Source organism: Alligator sinensis, unplaced genomic scaffold, assembly GCF_000455745.1.
Source record: "Alligator sinensis unplaced genomic scaffold, ASM45574v1 scaffold769_2, whole genome shotgun sequence".
Lineage (NCBI taxonomy): Eukaryota > Metazoa > Chordata > Crocodylia > Alligatoridae > Alligator > Alligator sinensis.
Genome location: NW_005843314.1, coordinates 117,722 through 123,868, shown reverse-complemented (window position 1 = coordinate 123,868; position 6,147 = coordinate 117,722).

Below are 6,147 nucleotides of genomic sequence, written 5' to 3'. Positions count from 1 at the left end.
GTAAATAGTGTTCTGTTATTTTTGTATTGAGTTTTACTATTTTATATTGATATTCTATGATCTAGGGCTGTTCCTGTAAGTTAACCAAAGTAATGTCGAGCCTTCATCTTGCAATGTTAAGTTTCCATCTTGTCATATCAAGTCAACATTTTGTCCCCTGCTCCGGCTTACCCTATTGTAATTGCATTGCAATTGTGACTTCTACCTACCCCTCCTATGTAAATTGGCTCCTGGATGAATGCCTGTGATTGAGACATAATGGTAGCAGCCCTAAAAATAGCGCCTGCTGAAGGACTGGGCCATCAACTTAGTGACTGGAGCATTGCCTTGCATTGACTCTCCCTGAAACCACAGAGCTACTCCCAGGACCCAATATCTGAAAGATAAAGACCCCCAGGAAACCAGCAACATAAAAACAAAGAACAGAATAGAAACCAGCAACTCCACCATTGTATCCCACCAGACAATGAGGACACCTGGAACTGCATGACCTCATATGAACAGGACTGACCCTTGCCTGGCATGTCCTGCCCACTGGGGCCACAGGTAGCCCACCCCTATAATAGGGGTGGTAGAATGTGACTTCTTTGGGATGCCCTCTCCATCTGGACCAGCACTACGCCATGCCTCCTATCCACCCAGAGGCCCTACTGGCGACCCTCCCTCTGGACAAGACCTCACTGGAGAAGACTTCAACTGGCCATCGAGGATCAACTCATAGCCTGGATAGGTGGCTATTGTGGCAGAAGGCCACCTCTGTTTCTCCCCAAAAACTCTGCTCTGTGACAATTTGGTTAGACTCCATCTGGACCAGCACTACGCCATGCCTCCTATCCACCCAGAGGCCCTACTGGCGACCCTCCCTCTGGACAAGACCTCACTGGAGAAGACTTCAACTGGCCATCGAGGATCAACTCATAGCCTGGATAGGTGGCTATTGTGGCAGAAGGCCACCTCTGTTTCTCCCCAAAAACTCTGCTCTGTGACAATTTGGTTAGAATGGGCCCTGCAGAGGGTACACACCTTACTCTATCTCTTTAGGTAACATGAGCTGGATACATTCCTGAGGGAGGGGGAAAGCACTCCAAGTTCTTGAAGTGAGTCAAGTACCCTCAAGGGCTACTAGGCTTGTGTTTCCTAGGGGACACTGTGCCAGAATCAAGCCTGTCCCTGGGTGGTGGCAGCTCACCCCAGGCTAGCGGTTGTGCTCCAGAGGGGGCCAGCCAGACGTGAGATGCTCATAGGGAGGGACTTGGAGCCTGGAAGGTGGTTGGGCATAGCGAGGTGGGTGGCTCAGTGCAGGAGCACCCCCTACTGGCCCACCACATGTGGTGGCTGTGGTGGGAGCTGACAACCTGTTGCATTGAAGGCTTCATTTGGGGAAGGGAATAAAGTCGCTGAAAACCCTTGAGCAAACAATCTCTAATTTGGCTTTGGGTCAACTGGACAGTGTAGATAGCTAGGATGGCTGACGAGTATGACCACCTGACAGTGGCCGACTTGAGAGAGCTGATGAAGGAGAGAGGCCTTCCAGTGAGGAAGGAGCAAAAGAGAGAAGACAGATTAAGATGCTGTGTGACAATGACCAGGCCACAAGATCACCTCCGTGCATCCATCCAGAACCCACCGGGGCCCCAAAGGGCCATCCTCTGAGTGGGACTTCTGGAAATTCCAGCTGCAGCTAGAAGCTGAGAAGCAAGAGCGCAAGTTCAAGCATGAGCTAGAGTTTAAAAGGATGAAGCTGGAGGCCCAGCACCTGTGGGAGGAGACACAGCACCAGCACTAGAAGGAACAGCGTGAGCATGAAGCTAGGGCGGCCCTGTACCAGTGTGAGCATAAACTCACAGTGCTCTGGTTGCAGACAAATGCTGAAACTGCAGGTGCCCAGCTGGCACCAGCTGCAACCCCCAGACTGAACACCCCAGTCTTCTCTTGCTACAAAGATGGGCATGATCCAGAAGTGTTCCTAAGCAACTTTGAAACTCAAGTTCACCGATGGAAGTTGCCAAAAGGAAGAGTTCATGAAACACCTGGCTGCTCTGGTCGAGGGCAACATGTCCATTGTCCTGAACAGCCTGCCCTCAGAATCAGTGGATAACTACGATGCCTTTAGAGAGGCAGTGCATGTAAAGTTTAAATTTGGTCCAGATTACTTCTGAGAAAAATTCCGTAGTGTGAACCCCCAGGTGGGAAAGACCATGAATGAATTTTGGGCCTTGCTATGGGACTCATACCAGAAATAGAAGAAGGGAGATGAAGCTTCCACTGTTGAGGAGGTGGATGAGCTTATGGCGCTGGACCAATTCTATTACAAATGCCCAAGGGAGATTAAAACCCTTGTGAAGGACAGGGGCCATATAACAATCTGGGAAGCTACAAAAATTTCAGACCAGCTGTTGCTAAATAGACAGGGAACTAAAAGCTTTCCTACTTTGGGAAGGAACAGAAGGGGTTGCACAAAGGGGGGAAAGGAGGGCCAGGCCCAAAAGGGGAAAGACAGCCACCTCCTGCTGAGCACAAGGCAGCCCCAGGTTTGGACAAACCACCCAATTCAGAAAAGAGGGGGTGCTATAACTGCAGAGAGGCAGGCCACATCAGGCCCAACTGCCCAAACCTAAGCAACAAACCCAAGCCAGTCAGACATGCAACAGCAGTAAGCAGTGAGGAGGGAGACCCAAGCCACTCTGAGGGGCATACCTTTGCTACAGGATTACTAACCCAGAGGAGGTGATAGCTGCCCACCAGACTAATATAATGGTAAACAGGAGAACCCTTGTTGGGGAACTGGACACAGGGGCCAGTGTGTCATTAATCAATGCCAGCCTTGTTTCACCTGCGATATAGTCCTAGGGAGGACCCTTACCATTCAAGGGGTGAGGGTCTAGGCATTCAAGGTACAGGTAACCCATCTCCCAATTGAGTGGAGAGGCTGCAGGATGTGCATAGAACTAGGAGTGCTGGAAGGGGCTCCGGTTCCCATCCTGGTGGGACATGTTGTTTTGGAGCTAGAATACCTGCAAAGGGAGAAGGACCACCTCCTACAGCCCTACCATGTTAATGTGGTCATAGAATCATAGAAGTCGGGTCGGAAGGGACCTTGTAGATCTTCAAGTCCGACCCCCTGCCTGGGCAGGAGAGAAACTGGGCTCAAGTGACCCCAGCCATGTAGGCATCGAGGCGCTTCTTAAAGACCCCCAGGGTAGGAGCCAGCACCACTTCCCTCGGAAGCTGGTTCCAGATCCTAGCCGCCCTGACAGTGAAGTAGTTCCTACGGATGTCTAATCTGAACCTACTCTCCAACAACTTGTGGCCGTTATTCCTTGTTATCCCGGGGGGCGCTAGGGGAAACAAGGTCTCCCCCAAACCCTTCTGGTCCCCCCTAGTGAGTTTATAGACGGTCACCAGGTCCCCCCTCAGCCTTCTCTTGTGAAGGCTGAACAGGTTCAGGTCCCGTTGCCTCTCATTGTAGGGTCTGCCCTGCTGTCCCCGGATCATGCGGGTGGCCCTCCTCTGGACCCTCTCAATGTTAGTTTCCCATCTTATAAGTGTGCTGCTGGTTACTACTGCCCAAGTGCAGCACCCTGCACTTGTCCGTATTGAAACGCATCCTGTTTTTGTTAGCCCACCCCTGCAACCGATCCAGGTCTTGCTGCAGTCTTTCTCTCTCTACTAGCATGCCCACCTCACCCCAGATTTTGGTATCATCAGTGAATTTGAACAGGTTGCTTTTCACCCCATCGTCCAAATCGCTGAAAAAGAAATTGAACAGCGCGGGCCCAAGGAGCGAGCCCTGGGGGACTCCACTGCCCACTTCCCCCCAGGTCGAATATGACCCGTCCACCACCACCCTCTGAGTACGACCCTTCAGCCAATTCGCAATCCATCTGACCATCCATGGTGACTTGTCCACAAAGCAGAAAGGCTCAGACAGGAGGAGTAGAAACTTTCCAGGGCCTGGTCCCCAATTGGCTAGTGGGGCAGAGGGGGAGAAGGGAGAGACTCGGACTCCCTCTGACTGCAACCAGCCCCCAGCCACTGAGGAAACTAGCGACCTTGAGGCTGGATTAAGTGACAGCCCTAGGGAGGAGTCTGGTCAGTCAGTGGCAGATGAAACCAAGACTCTCAAGGAGAAGATAGAGGACTTCCCTGAGGGTGCAGGTGCACTCCTTACAGGAGCACCAGACCTCCCTGCTGATGGCTTAGCCAGGCAGGAGGAGTTCAAGCAGGGGGTTCTAGAGGACCCCAGCTTGGAGGAACTCTGGCAGACGGCTCAGGAGCAAGAGTCAGAGTTCACCCCAGATAAGAGGGAACAGGTGATCTGGGATAAGGGAATCCTCTATCGGTTGTGGGTACCAAAGAACCATACTGAGACCTGGGAACCCCATCGCCAGCTCATAGTACCTCGTAAGTTCAGACAGCATTTGCTTCCCATGGCTCACGATTTACCTTGTGCTGGTCACATGGGCAGGGAATGGACAGGCCAGCAGCTGCAGGTGAACTTTTATTGGCCCAGAATTGCCCAGAATGTGACCAACTACTGAAGATCTTGTGAGATGTGCCAGCGGATGGGCAAAAGTGGGGACAAGAGAAAGGCTCCCCTACAGCCCCTCCCTATCATTGATCAGCCCTTCCAAAGAGTGGGGATAGACATTGTGGGCCCTCTGAGGCATAAGACTCACAGAGGGAAGAAATACATCCTGACTCTAGTGGATTTCACAACTCAGTACCTGCAGGCAATTGCCTTGACCTCCTCCAAGGCACCTGTAGTTGCTGACGCCCTAGCCAAGATCTTCTTTCAGCTGGCTTTTCCCTCCGAGATCCTCATGGAAAGGGATGGGAACTTCCTGGCGGAGGTGATGAAGGTACTGTGGGAGTGCTGTGGGGTGAAACACCTCAAGACCACAGCCTACCACCCTCAGACAAATGGGCTGGTAGGAAAGTTCAATGGGACCTTGAAAGGTATGCTAAAGGCCAATGTGGACTCCAACCCCAATGACTGGGATGAAAAACTTTTGCATTTGCTTTTGCCTACCAGGAGGTGCCCCAGGAGTCCATTGGATTCTTGCCATTCAAGTTGATGTTTGGAAGGGAGTTCGGGGTCCTCCTATTTGGTAAGAGAAGAGTGGGAAGGCAAAATCTCTTCCACCAAGACCTCCATGGTAGAATATGTGCTCAGTTTTCTTCAGAAGCTAACTGACATGATGAAGGTGGCACGAGACTCCCTGGCCCAGGGCCAGGAGAAGCAAAGTGCCTGGTATGATGAAAAGGCTCGCTTACGTAACTTTGAACGAGGTGATAAGGTCATGGTTTTCCTGCCACTGAAGACAGACAAGCTGCAAGCAGCTTGAGAGGGTCCCCATGTCATCCTGGACAGGCTGGACGATGTGACCTATGTAGTGACCAGGAGTGGGAAAAAGCCGAAGACAGTTCATGTGAACATGCTTAAACCATACTTTAATAGAAGTGATGTGGTATTCTGGATTTCCTCAGTGGCAGGGTCACCTGAGGATCCAGAGGAGCCGGTCATGCATGGTGACTGGGATGGAGAGGCAGAAATAGAGGAACTCTGTCTGCCGGACCATCTGCCCTCCCAGGACAAGGACAAGCTGCTTGCAACGCTCAAGGACTTTGACACAGTGTTCTCCAACAAACCAGGTAAACCAAACCTGGCAGTACACTCTATACACACGGGCAGCCATCACCCTATCTGATCCAGACCTTACCCGGTTAATAAGAAGGTGAGAGATGACAGAGATGAGAGGGTTAGGGATAATCCGGCCTTCAATGAGTCCCTGGGTCAGCCTGGTGGTACTCGTCTGGAAGCAGGATGGGTCCATCCAGTTCTGTGCGGACTACTGGAAGCTGAATGCTATTACCACCCCTGACACTTACCTTATGCCCAGGATGAACACTTTACTTGATAACCTGGGCCTGGCTAAGATCATCTCTACTCTCGATCTGTCCAAAGGATTCTGGCAAATGGCACTGGATCCAGATGCCATAGCCAAGTCTGCCTTCACCACACCTGTGGGACTATATGAGTTTACAGTTTTACCTTTTGATATGCGCAACTCTCCTGCATCTTTTCAAAGACTGATTAAGAACCTGTTAAAAGGATGTGAGCAGTTCGCCATGGCTTACATCGAT